General features: G+C 43.7%; 1 protein-coding gene across 6 annotated transcripts in view; it reads left to right on the plus strand.

Annotated features, from left to right (window-relative positions):
* Positions 1–6,651: 6,651 nt before the first annotated feature.
* The window catches only part of PACSIN3 (protein kinase C and casein kinase substrate in neurons 3), a 28,335-nt gene continuing 20,553 nt past the window's right edge, over positions 6,652–14,433 (plus strand). The window contains exon 1 of one of the 6 annotated variants that reach the window (XM_081901693.1): positions 6,652–7,050. The gene's annotated coding sequence lies outside the window, so the exon portion shown is untranslated. Of the gene's footprint in view, positions 7,051–7,367; positions 7,390–7,615; positions 7,638–14,433 lie in introns of those variants that run through there. The other 5 variants (XM_081901692.1, XM_081901691.1, XM_081901688.1 and 2 more) reach the window with 5 other exon arrangements.

Here is a 14,433-nt window from a genome sequence, read left to right on the forward strand (position 1 = left end):
TATCGTATAAAAAGCTGGAAATCATGGAAAGTTCCAAGCCAGCATGGATTCATATATGAATGTTTCATCATTTAAGAAACCCCATGCATGGGGGGTGGGGGGAGGCATGTTAGAAAGGTGTAACAAGAATGGTATCTCAAATACAGCAGTTGCTAGTTATTGTTTTTGCAATGTTTTGAATAGCTATTTTTAACTGTTTTTACTGGTAATTCCCTTGTTTTATTCTTTTTATAAACAATTTTGAAGGTGTATTTTTTTTCTTACAATCAAGGTATAATTTTTTATTAAATAAATAACATTACAGATTTTAGGCAGGAACCACTCAAACATGATTCCTCATCCTACAGTCTGAAGCTATATGGTCAAGCTAAGAATTGCATCAAATGTTTCTGATTATGTAGCTCAGTACTCTGATTCTCATGAAGATGGAAGCTTTCTATGCTTCTCTTAGGTGGCTGTTGTACTGTGAGATTGTGTTGCTGTCAACCCTTTCCTATACTTCAGGTTATTGACCACTAACTAAATCATGTGCCCTCCTTGCACATTAGGCAGGGATATCAGCCTGAAACAGTCTTTCTGGCCTGCATACATTCACCAAACCATCTGTACACTCCCTGCATATGTATACAAACTTTTTATGTGTGGCCAGGGATCCTAGGCACACATAGTTAGGTAGCTCATCAAAATTAAGTTTCAATTCATTCTGTACCTTAAAACATGCGGAAGTCACCTAGGATTATTTTTTTACATGTATAATAATTTTAAATTAGCAGCAATCTTTCATGCACTGTGTCAGTGTCAAAAGGAAAAGGACTTCCAGCACAGATTCATTATTAGGAAAGCAAAATGATGGACAAATGGTAATACTCTGCCAGGAAGGAAAGAGCAATCAAGAGCTGCCAAATGAGAGAGGGAAAGAACAATCAAATGCAAATTGCATCAGGCATGTTTTAATCTATTATTGATGCTGCAATTGATTAAAAAGCCAAATTAATCAATTCATTATTTCAGCTCTAATTGTATCCACAGTCAAACCTCGTTTGAGTAAATTAAAAGGCACATATTGGATGCAGTTTACAAGCTACTTTTTTCTGGAATAGTCTATGCTGCTGTTCTGGCTTATTCATTGCTCTCATTGTCTTCTTTTCAGAGACCTATGGATTCCCATCCATTGTCCATGGTTATTCAGTAAATGCAAATTGTCAAAAAAAAAAAAAGATGTTTCCTTTTACATCCTATTCGTAAACCCTGAGACATCAGTTACTTCACCGGCTTGAGAAGGATATATAAATCAACAGCTAAAGGGAATACTTTGCCATGGACTAATTGGGATTTTTGTCATACTAATTTGCATTTGCTTCATATTTGAAAGCATAAAACATACTGTATGTTCCTTCAAACTTAAGCTGATGCACACTTACCCAGAAGTCTCATTGTTTTTATTTTCTTTAGACAACAGTATTTTTTCATACTTTCTAATATTTGTATTGTTCCTTTTTATTTTATATTAAAAAATACAATAAAGATCATATTGAAAAAGAAGTCTCACTTTGTTCAATGAGACTTACTTCCAAGTAAATGCGCACAGAACTGCAGCCTTATAATTATGTTAAAAATAATGCCACAAGTGGATGTAGCATTAGAACAGGGGTCTGGATGTGGCCAGCAGGTCATCTCCCCTTGCCCCTCCCCCATGGGCCAAGTTTGACAGGTGGATCCACCCGTCTAACAATCACTAGATGTCACTTTGCCTGTGAAGTGTGCACAACATTTGTCTGTTGCCAACCACCAGCTGGTGGGTGAGAGTGGGGAAGCCCTGTGCACAGGTCTATTTCATTCATTCATTCATCCATCCATCCATCCATTTATTTTAATAATTGACATACCACTTAACTGCAATAGCCTCTAAGCAGTTTACAGAAATAAAAGAGAAGCAATACAAATAATCTGAAACTATAATAAATTAAAAATGCATGCTGGGATTAAAAAAAAAAGTCTGGAGTAGGCACCAGAGGTTCAGCAGGAAGGGGGCCTGTGTGATATTCAGTGCTATGCTAGGAAGGGATTTCGCCTGTGCCAACAATTAGCTGATCATCGGTGTCTGCAACACACCTTAGTTGGATCAGGGCACTGCCTCCCTTGTTCCACGAATCCCAAAGGCTGCCACCCTTCCTTGTAATTCAACACCATTGCCTCAGTTTTGCATACCAGAAGACCAGGAAGTAACCTTTCTGAGCAAGCACACTTGGCACATCTCTGCTAACTCCCAAAGTGGTTGTGGGTTTGGTTTTTTTAAGATGGATTTTAATATAGACAATTGTCTGTAGACAGAATATTATAGCTGAGCAGCTGTACTGAAGGGGGAAGGATCTTGCCCTGAGCAGTACTTTGATGGGAAACCACCTGGGAATCCTGTGTAAGCCACTCTGAGATGCTTGGAGGAAAAGCAGAGTATACTAAAGTGGAAACATATAATGAAAGACCTGGTGCACTGAACCTGGGTGGCCGTTTTTATCGGTTTTGAAGCAAATGGATGCCACCCACAGAGAAGATAGTGGATCCTACATCCAAAGCAAACTCCCCCAGCTATGCGGAAGTATAACAGCGTGTAAATAAATAAATAACCAAGCAGGCTGATAAGGACCTGTGCTAATCTGTTCCTAGGCCTTACAAAATACCGAGAACAACTGTTGAGGGTGTCAGTTTGGTACGGGGGAGAAGGGAAATTGAGCAAGAAGACTTATTTGGCCTGAGGTCTTCTATACTACATTGTTGGAACGCCTATCAGTCCCAGCTAGCATGACCAATTGTTAGGGATTATTATTAAGATGGAGTCCAGCATCTGTAGAGCTGCATGTTCCCTGGTCCTGATGCACAGTATCCTGGAGATAGGAATTAGGAAGCTGAGGCTATGTTCCATGGAGTTCAAAGCTGCCAACACGCACTCTGTATGGGTTGTTTCAGGAAGGAAGAATTTTTTTTTTCACACTCTTTGGAAGCTTTACCTTTATGTATCAATAATGTGTTTAGGTTCAGAGCTGGATGTCAGTGCTGAACCTGAGACCTTTGAACATTATAAATAGCATGAGAAAAGGTTTCAGGCAGGTAGGTTCTGGGGGGGGGAAATAGTGTCTTAAGAATTTTCTCTTTTTTCTCTGTCCCTTCCTGCAAGCTCTGAACAGCATTACACGTCTTCTCTTCCAGCCAGTGGCTGGAAGGATGGAAGCATTGCTGTCAGTCTGCAGATACAAGGCAACATTTTGTTGTACAGGGTGAGTCCTTTAAAAGAGGCCCCGTGGATACAGAGTACACATGTTCCATGGGGCCTCTTTTAAAAGACTCACCCTGTATGTTCCATTCCAAGTGTCCTTATTTCAACTTCAGGATTCAGTGTAAATATTTATGAAAGATGAAAAATTGAACTGATTCATTAAATATTAAGAGAGTTATGTGTTTAAAAAAGAACAAAAACAACAATACCCAGATACCTGTATTTTGTGGGAAAAACAGTGAAGTGTCTTTTGGCACCTTAAAGACAAATACATTTCTTATGACGTAAGCCTTTGTGCACTACAGTCCATTTTCATCATATGCATGAAGTTTTATTCTGAGTTGTAAGGATATATACACTTTTTGGGGGGGAAGGGTATTGTAAAAAGTGAGGTCAGAGGGAAATGAAATGCAGAAAAGTACAGACATTGAAAATTACATACTTAACAGCAATAATTCACAAAATAATTCTTGATGGCACAGACATCCTAGCATTGGTAAGCCAATTAATACATATAATGTGCTAAAAATCCTTTGGCTTGGTTCAATCCACAAGTGATAGCATTGAAATTCTTGATCTATTGTAATTCAGCAAGTCTCCCTTTGAACTTCATTTGTTCCATGGCTACATAGAGACTGGCCTGTTTGTCCTATGTTGAATGCCCAAGGGCATCACTGGCTGGTGATGCAGTAAATCACATTGGAAGATGAGCATGTGAATGAACCCTGCATGTTGTGGGTGGCATTATTAGGTCCTGTAATAGTGTTGACAAAGTTATTATGAGGACAAAGTTTGCATATACGTCTGTCACAGCAGACTTATTTCCAAGGACTTATTTCCTCTTTCCAAGGAAATGAAGGTGAAAAATCCACTACTGTCAGCATACTGCAGACTATTGTGAGAGATCAACAGAATTTAGTTTTAGGGGGTTTAAAAGAAAAAGGATTTTTAGCAATTTCCATCATCCCTGGCCATGCTTGCTAGGGCCAATGAGAATTCTAGTTCAGCAACAGCTGGAGGGTCAAAGGTTACCACTTCTGCTGCAGACCAAGGCTGAAATTAATGGTTTTTAAATATGTGGTTTACTCAAGAGTATGGACTACAAGTCTGAGCCCTAATCTTGATCAGATTCCAGTCGTACCTTGGAAGTCGAACAGAATCTGTTCCCAAAGTCCATTCAACTTCTGAAACATTCGACTTCCAAAGCGCGGCTTCCGAATGGTTGCAGGAAGCTCCTGCAGCCAATCGGAAGTCGCAGAAGCCCTGTTGCATGTTCAGCTTCTGAAAGAACATTAGAAAACTGGAACACTCACTTCTGGTTTTTGATTGTTCGGGAGCTGAAACATTCGACTCCCAAGGTGTTCAGGAGCTGAGGTACGACTGTAATGAGGTATTTTAATGAGATCTAAACAGAGAGATACCTTAATGGGGGCCACTAGCCTTTGTCTGAGTCAGTTATCTGGAGTCTGAGTTATTATCTGTTGTTTTTCTGGAACAGATGGAGCAGATGGTGACTTTAAAGGCTGCTGCACAAGTCACATTTTAGGTGACAGTGATATGCATTTAGGATTACATCCTACTGCGTTCAATAGAGCTTGTTTCAGAGTAATCAAGTTTAGGGCAATATGACTGAAGTTGTATTTTTCTATTCTGAAAACGTAGTATCTATGTTCCAAAATGTGTAATACCTATAACATACTGCAGGGAAGTTCCAGTTGCCATCGATGTTCAGCAGCTTGTTTTCCTCATGCAATGTGTGTGCAAAGTCTTTTCGCTTATCACCATGTAACCAACCAATGGTTCTCACCCATATGTGATTAGGAAAAAATTGTTCAGGGTGTAAGCTCCAGATAGAAATTATTTCTGGCAAGTTTCATTTTAGAAACTGAGACTCTATGTGGGCAGTAGCCTTCTTCCACCTAACAAAACAATAGTAATAAATCCAAACCTATACCCTCTGCAATAATGGAAGTTCTAGATTGTTAAGGCTAGCATAAACAGAAAGTAGACTGGAAAAGGAAAATGTTCCCATGCATGTAATGCAAAACCTTGTCTCAAATGTTGAGTCATAGCTAAACTGGTTTAAGGGAGGTGGAGAACGCAGCTCCACTTTTCAAGGATCCCAAAGGGCTGTAAAAGGTAGGAACTGAAAACTGGAGGTGGAGTGTTAAAATGAGAGAAGAGGAAGAGAAAAAGGGTTGTTTAAAAACAAAACAAAAAACCCGGAACCAAATTAGGGGATGAGGGAAAGGAGAAACTTGGCAATAAGAACATGTCTTTTACTGCATCAATAAGCAGTGCTTTTTTCCTGGGGGGTATGCAGGGGTACACATACCCCTAAATATTTTGTGAATCTAGGTTTGGCCTCATTGAGGGGCAGTATTTCAATATGAGTAAGAAAATAAGAGTACCCCTAAAGATTTTTTTTTAGAAAAAAGCACTGTCAATAAGGCATCTTTTTAAGCATAGGAAGACACCATGGCCTTCAGAAAGGGTGAGTGGGGAAGGGCTGTAGCTCAGTGATAGAGCACATGCAAAAGATGAAGGCGAGGGAAGATCCCAGCTGGACACCCCAGAGAGCTGCTGCCAGTCTGTGTAAACAGCACTGGGGTAGAAAGGCTAATATCCTGGCTTGGTACAAGGCAGATTCCTATTTAAGACTTCTGGTTTCTCTTCAGACAAACATCTCAGTGCTCTGTTCCTGGAAGCCAACAAACTGGCTGTTTGTGCCCAAGGGAGAAGTGGGGCAGCAGAAAAGGTGAGTTGGCTGTTCCAAGAGCGCAGCGCCAGCAGCCTCGTGAAGGAGTTTCCTCACGGCAGTGCCGAGCCCAGCAAACCACTAAAAAGCAATCTGGGAAGGAGGACGCCCGGGTGAATCACTGCTTTCTCCTCTTTTGGCAGGGAAAGAGCCCCACAGCGCTTCGACAGGCTTTGCGAGGGCGACTGTCTGTTCCCTTTTTGCCCCATGGCAGAAAACCCTCCGCCTCGATATCCCCGGAGCCTCCTCGGTGCCTGCTTGTTGCTTCAGCCTGAGCTGTGCTCAGCGGCATAAAAGGAAAGAGGAGCGACAGGGCCTGCACACCGCACCGGTTGGAATCCCTGCTCGCGTGAGGGCTGCGCCAGAGTCACGCACTCTCCACATGTGCAGAGGCGCTCCCACTATCCCTCGCCTGTCCCGACTGAAACCCGGCTCCTTCGGAAGCTGAGCCCCGGCTGCGGTTATGAAAAGATCACCACCCCATTCCCCCACCCCGCCGCTTTAAATGTGGCCAGCTCAGCCTCTCCTGTTGCTGCTGGGCAGGGCCTCCCTTCATCCCCACGACGACAGCGGGATAATTGGATCAGAAGCTCCCTCCCTCTCGGCCCGAGGCAGGAGGGTGGAGGGAGCCTTTTTTTTCTTGCCCAGCGAGCTCGCGCTCCTCGCTCGCTCGCCCGCAGCCCAGGCCTCTTTGCGCGGGAGTCGCGCCGCGCTCCCCTTCGGAGGTCTCCGGGGGGCTGCGTGGGTCCGCCTACCGCCCGGGAGGCGGGCCGGCCTCCCCCCTCCCCAAACGCTTCGCTGTCCGTCGGGCCGCTTGAAATAGGGGGAGGGGCGACGGAGCGAACGAGAGCGAGAGTTTGCGCCGCAGGAGAGGAGCGAGAGGCGGATTGATCCGGGCAGGGTGGGCTTGGCGAGGAACGTGCCCAGCCTTTCCCCCCTCGGACGCTGCTTCGCTGGTTGATCCCGGCGAGCCTCAAGACTCCTCTCCGAGCGGGAGTCTCCGGAGTAGCAACTTGGAGAGGTAAGTCTCCTAGTAACCTCCTTCTCTCCCTGCGGGCTCTGGACTACTCGCAGCGTCTCCAACAAGAGCCCATTCTTCTTCTAGCAGGGAAAAGAAAGGGAGATTCTTTTTTGGGTCCCGTGTCCTCCCCCCCCCCCCGTTTTGGGAGGGTGGGACCGAGGAGGTAAGTTCCTTTCTTGGAGCTGTTCCCGAGCAAGGAGCCACAGGATCCCTGTTCCCTTTTTTGCTGCGCTCGACCTCCTGCTCTGCGTCGTGGAAAAGGCGCTCCGAGCCCTTTCGCCTCGCCAGACAGAGAGCGATTGTCCTCCTCGAGGCAGCAGCTGCGGCAGCTTCGAGAAGGTAACGCAGCAGCGACTCTCGAGGGAGGGGGGGGAGGATAACTGAGTCGTCTTTATTTTCCTCTCTGGACGGCTGGCGGGCGCCCGGGGCTGCTCTCGCCCTCTTTCCACCGTCGTCGCTCCCCTCCTCCTCCTCCTCCTCCCCAGTCAGGGCTGCTGCGCGTGCGGAGGCGGCGGGGCGCGAGCGCGCTTCGGGTCTCCCACGTTGCTCTCTGCGGACATTCTTTCCGCTGGATTGCGCGGGGGCAGGTAGGTCGTAGCCTCTGTCCGGGGCGAAACTGCCGCTGCCGCACCCACTTCCAAGATCTCTCCGGTGAAGGAGAGTGGGAATGGGGGGCGGGGAGGCATGGGTTTCTTATAACGGGTGGGAGGGACAGACGCGCTCGCCAACTTCTTCAGTTTTAAACATTAGGAACTAAGGATTTGGCAGCGTTCTGAACAGGTTTGTTTCATACTTGTGCTCCTCTCCCTCTTCCCCACCCCCCTTTCCTGTCATCGCTAAGGCCGATAACTTTCGGGTGGGAACCCCTCTGCTAGGGAGCACCCTCGTCCGATTGGTGCGGAACCGGGCTCGGGCGCGGGAGATAAGATGACAGAGTTCCTTTGTGAAGGAGGATCTGGTGCGAGCTGCTTCCCACAATGAAACTGGAAGCCACGGGCCTTGCAGGGGAGTTTAACAAGAGGGGCTGCCAAAGAGAGTAAAAGCCACTAGGATCCCTCCCTCCACACTTATCATCCCCCCCCTCCGCCATCTACAACTTGATGTTTGAAGGTCTGGGTAAAAACGCTTCTGCTTAGCCACCAAAATGAAATTTCCTCCAGCAGGAGATGGCTGAATATTACAGTTCTGGGCCGATCGGAATTTGATTTGTTTAAAAGGTGGGGTGCCAAATAAGAGTATAACACACAATTGGTGATATCAAACTAAGTCATACTCTGAGTAGAGCCATTTATATTATATTATTGGCTAGCTTATACTGTAGTCTAAAATTTAGTTGTTTGTAATATATAGATTGGATTTTTAAACTAATTTTGTATTTAAAGCTTTGGGAATTCCGACTGGAAAGAAGGGGCGGGACAGTTTCAAGATGTATAGCTTGTACACTACAGAATTAAAATGGAAGTAGCAAGCCTTGCCAGCAGAAGGTGAGATGCAAACAGCTGCAGTATTACTGCAGTTTTGTGCTGGGAGGAACAAGTGGAAGGGAAGGTCCTTTTGTAGATGCCGAGGATATTATCTCTGTTTGGTTGAGTGGCATTTTGTTGACAACTGAGGTATGGACATGCAGACACCAGGGGTTGCTCTCTGAACCTGTGTGATCTTGTTACCTGGCTCCACAGATATTTTTATTTTGGGTAACTTTGTTCATGAGGGAAAGAAGCTAATATGCTGTGCTGATATTCTTGTACAGGGAACTTAATACTGGATTTCTGTTGTAGCAAGAGAGAAAAGACCATCTGTGGTTTGTCCTTTCTTGGTCATGGAAGAGGTCAGAAACTCCTCAAAGGAAATGTCAGAGGAGCTTTGCAAGCTGTACAAACCGTGAACCAGTATAACAGCTTTCTGTGCCAGCTAAATTTTCCCTACTTGTTGCACTTAACATGATCTATTTATTTGAAGGGCTGGTCAAAAGGAGAAGGGAGAAAGCCACATGCAGCTTTAAATGTGCCCTTCTGGATTTCTCATACAGCAGATGGCTTCCAAAAATCACAAATACCAGGGGCAGTAAAGTCAGCCATGATCCTATTTGCATGGAAATGTGTGAGGTTTTTACCGATGGTTAATAATATAACTCTCAAATGCCTCCCATAGTATTAAAGAGTTAAAACCTTGTTTTAAAAGGCGTATGTTCATTCCACTAAACTTTACCTTGAATAACATTAAGAGGATTTGCAATTATGAAGCAGAGCGTTAAGCAAATGCTGGATAGAACTGACTGTTTCTAGGTGTGAGCCGATTGCTAGGTGGAGCAAGAATGGAATTTCTGCTACTGCATTACAGAGTTAGATGCATTGTGGCTCAAGGGAGGTTTGTTTTGCCTCTGGGTCTTCTGACAGTTCTGGCTGTTGAAGAAACTTAAGGGCTGCTTAAGTTGACACACATAGTCGCCAGTTAGGAAGTAGAAATGTGTGAAATGCACCATAACTGTCTGTTCTGCCATCAGTTTTGGCTATTTTATTTTTTGAAATAGTCTTTTTCATACAAAATAATCCCTTCATTATGCCAAACACAAGTGAGCCTTGCTGCTTCCCAAACCACTTTGATGTCTGCTAGGTGTAGGACCTCAGTACTGTGAGGTATAAGATTGCTCCTCTGTTTCCACCAGCCTGACTTTTACTCTCTGCAGAACCATGTTGCTGTTTGCCCTAAACCCAGTGTATGGGGGAAACTAGAATAGGTGCACAAACTTTGTGGATTGCAGGACGCTTGCAAAGTTAACTAGTAGTTCGTCTCAGTTCCTTACACCTTAACTGCAATACTTGTTTGATATAAATTGATGTAATAAACTCACCCTGGAAACAACTGGAATAAGGGAAAATGAGACAAATATACTAGGCTATTTCCAGAGGTACAAGGTAGCTTTTGGCATGATAAACTGTGATATTCAGTTCTAGGTCAGTCTTTGGTGCTTCTTTGCACTGTTAGCATATGTAATCAAGTAACTGAGATCTTAAAACTTTGCATGTTTGGGGCCTCGTGCTCAAACAGACACCAACCACTGGTTTTATCACTTGGCATCACCCCAGCAGATCTGTAAATCTTTAAAGCAGGCTGAATACACTATTCTAAAGCAGATCTTTCCTCTTACCCTCCTGCCAGGGGACCTAACATTTTAGGCCCATTTACCAGGTTTAATTGAAATAAGGGTTGAATTCCTTTATCTTCATATGCCAACTTGAAACATAGTTTGATTAGCTGAAGAAAAACATCCTGGCGGAGGGCACGTTTCACTGCCTTGTATAGCAAATGGGTCAGTTCCTGACCTGGGAGACCATGGAAGCCCTAGAAGCTCAAAAACAAGTCATAACATGTATAGCGGCATTTAGGAATGGAGCATGTATGTGTAGTGATGAGTTTAAGGCATTATCTTTTGCAAGTTACTATGCATGTATTTGTTTATTATTTGTGCCCTGCTCTTCACTGAATGGTCCCAGGGTGAGTTACAAAAATAACACACTTAAAACAGGGACAAATATATATTAAAACCAGAAAATAAAACAACAAACTAGCCAATGACAAAGTGAACAAAACAGCACAGAATAGTAATGCAGGAGGAGGAAAAACACCTGCCCAAAAAACACCCTATGTAAAGAGGGGGTGACCCCCAACAAGGAGCTTCCTGATGCTGCAATATGCCCCTTGTGGGGGGTTGTCATCCCACAACCGGGACATCTTCTGGACCAAAGCTGCCATATTGTGCATTTGTGTGCATTTCATAGCTTATGCTGTGCACATACTTTGTGCACTGAGTATCCAAGTACGAAAGTAATCAACTGCTTGATCTGTGTGTCAATAGTGAGAAACGTATGTGTGGCCTGTACTGATTAATATATTTGAAGGAAACGGTGACTAATCTATCCTGTTTTAGTACAGTATTGTAAATCTGTTCTGCTTTAGCATTGTAAATGTGTATCCTTATGCCATTCCTCCTCTCTCTACTGAACTCCTTTCCTAAAATACTTTTTCTTGCTGGAGAAGATAAGCTTACCTTATCCATTCCTGCTGGGCTCTATTGCCCATTTGGAATGGTGGCTTTTGGCTTCAGTGAGTGAGGAGGGGAAATGGGCAAGGGAAGCTGCCCAGGGAAGCTGTTGGAATGCTAGTGATAGGAGGGTGGTTCTCTGCCTTACTGCCACCCAATTATTTTATATGATTTGCATTGTATTTGTGATGCTCTATTGTTTTTGTTTGTGTTATTTATCATTTGTAAGCCCCTTTGCAATTCATTTGAATGAAATGTGGCATAGAAAAATAATCAATCAAATCCTGGCCACTACTGCCTACAAAAAAAATCACACACATTCAGCATGGTAGGGTGATGACACTGGACTATTCTACAGGGACACATTTGGCAAGCTAGCGTAGCCCATGCTCTCTCAGCCATATTTCCACATTATTATATATGTATAATAAACATACTCTTTTGGGATCACTTTTCTTTGGCATGAAGTAAGAGTTGAAAGATCATGAACTCTGTCTTTATTGCTACATTTTTGTTTTTAGTAGACATATTCACAGCCACACAAAAATCCTGGATGATAATAATATGGGACAGCAATCAGTTTTCCACCAGGAAAGACCAAAAAAGGGCTCAATTAAAATTGAATCAAGAAGTTCCTTCTCCAGACTTCTCTTTGTCGAACTGAGTAGCTCTGCTTCTTTGAATATCAGTCATTGTTATAGTGGTTAAGAGTGGTAAGATTCGTAATCTGGGGAACCGGGTTCGCGTCTCTGCTCCTCCACATGCAGCTGCCGGGTGACCTTGGGCTAGTCATACTCCTCTGAAGTCTCTCAGCCCCACTCACCTCACAGAGTGTTTGCTGTGGGGGAGGAAAGGAAAGGAGAGTGTTAGCCGCTTTGAGACTCCTTCGGGTAGTGATAAAGCGGGATATCAAATCCAAACTCTTCTTGCAAACACTGAAATGTGGGAGCAAACCTGTTTCTGACTAAAGAAGTGCTTTATTTTTTAACAGGGTAGCTGGGGATTGTGGTCCATTTGTGGGGTGCTTCTTCACTTGTGAATTGTACCTCAGATGCTCCAGGCTAAACATGTAGTGTTAGATGAGCCAAGGCTAGCCTCATTCTGCAAATCTGCTGTGATTTTTTCCCTATTAAAAAAAACCTTTTGGGTGCTTTAAATAAAACTGAACTGATCGGTGCTGCCTGTCATTAAAACAACATTCTTCTACACTTGAACTAAACATGCCCAAGGCAATAATTGCATTACTTCCAACTTCCTGATGAATTCTAGAGGTAGCCTGCCTAGTATTCTCCATGCTGGGTTTGTTCATACAACACCTGGAGACATATTCTTCCTGCATAACAAAAACATTTCTGCATTTAGACAGAGATGGATGTTGGAAGGCAAGAAAACTCAAGCTCTTTCTGGCCAGGATCTGGCATTAATATGTTAGCAACATAATATGATAGTACAGTATTAGTGTATGTCTTCTGTTGAGATGGATATGTATCAGTTGGGTAAAAGCTGAAGTACAAAGTCAGCTATTGGGAACCATACAGAACAGCAAAGATGTCTTAGGGCAGCAAAAGCTTTATAGAGGCTTCAGTAAAATCCACCTTAAAGGTGAAGGCCTTGCTATAACTATATGGGAAAGCTAAAAACAGTTGTCTGTCCTATGGAACTCAGTTGAATTGCTCATACTGATGTTCTTATTGCTTGCTGCTAACCTTTAATGTTTGAAAATCCGTAACAACTTTCTGTAGGTATATTTACAATGGTATAGATAACTAGACATGGTAGCTGCTTCATTCAAGAGCAAAATGTTGAGTTGAATGAGGTGACTAGTGAAGCTATACAGGATTTTCATTCTTCTGTTTGATTCTTAAACTGCATTCTCAGTTATACGTTGTATGGGTTGAGCTTCGTAGATTATCAGTTAAAAAACCTATTCTGTTTTCCAAAGAAAGGTATTATTGAGATGCTGTATTGCGGGATTCCAGATCCTGAGACTGGATATTCTGTGAAATACTTTTAATTTCTTTTTGGGGGACAGAAAATAAAGAATTCCAAATTTAGACTGAACTGGAACAGATATGCTTGTTGCTTATATGGTTGAGAAGTTTTCTTCTCAAGTGGCTGTGCTTCCTTTAAAACCAAGATGAGCACTCTCTGGTCCTCCTGATGATATTGGACTCCATCCCCCAACATGCCTGACCATGGGCCATGCTGGCTGGTGGGAGCTGTGGGGCCACAGGTTCCCCATCGCTGCTGTAAAACAAGGATGGCCAGCTGGTGACCTGTGAGTGACCTCCAGTCCTGAAATTAACTTTTTTTCAGGCCCCTATTAAATTTCAATCATGATAATAGTAACATGTTTTCAAAAGTTGCAAGATGTCATACTGCTATAAATACAAAAGCTAAAGAGAGATGCAGTTCTCGGCCATGTGCGCTATGACTTTGGAGCCCTTACTGTTAGACGATGCCAACTATGTTGCAGGACCTGAATGCAGTGGTACCTCTGGATGCGAGCAGGATCCGTTCCGGAACCCTGTTCGCATCCAGAAGCGAATGCAACCTGCGCGGGTCGCGATTTGATGCTTCTGCGCATGCGCGTGATGTCATTTTGACCGTCTGCGTATTCGCGAGCGGCAAAACCTGGAAGTAACACGCTCCGTTACTTCCGGGTCGCCGCAGCGCGCAACCTGAAAATACTTATCCCGAAGCTGCTTCAACCCGAGGTATGACTGTCCTGATAAAATGTTCAGACTAACCTGCCAAATAAATTTTGGGCCCCAGCCCACCATCTGGAGAGTATAGTGACTCCTGAGACTATAGAAGTTGGCCTTCCCTTCTCTAACCTTTACACTGACATTACATGGGTATGGATTGCTATATGTGGTGTAAAGAAGGGAGAGGTCAGAATACTGGCAAGCTGCCCACATCTCTCTCTAGTCATCTGTGTCAGCACTTGCCTCGCATAATCCACAGCCTTCAAAAGAGGTAGCTGAACACAGTATTGACCACACAATGCCTCCTACACAGTAGTTTCTAGTCAATTACAGGGCCAGTTTCTGCTTGCTAGTACTGAGCTGTCATATCAGTAGACAAGCATAGGGTAGGTTTAAATCACTGACATCAGAACTATACTAGAAAATATATGGGATTGACTTAAAAAGTGTTTTTCTTTTTATTTACAATGTTGTAGTGTTCACTGTTGCTTCTGTAACGTGCCTTGATGATGCAAATGAACTGCTCTGATCGGTTGGTAACCTTTTACGTAACTAACTTTATCACAAGTTAAGACAAGTTCTGTGTTCTACAAGGTCTGAAAAAGCCATTCTGGGAATAGGCTTGGTAAATAT

The sequence above is a fragment of the Podarcis melisellensis genome (genome assembly GCF_964234715.1).
Source record: "Podarcis melisellensis genome assembly, chromosome: 1".
Lineage (NCBI taxonomy): Eukaryota > Metazoa > Chordata > Lepidosauria > Squamata > Lacertidae > Podarcis > Podarcis melisellensis.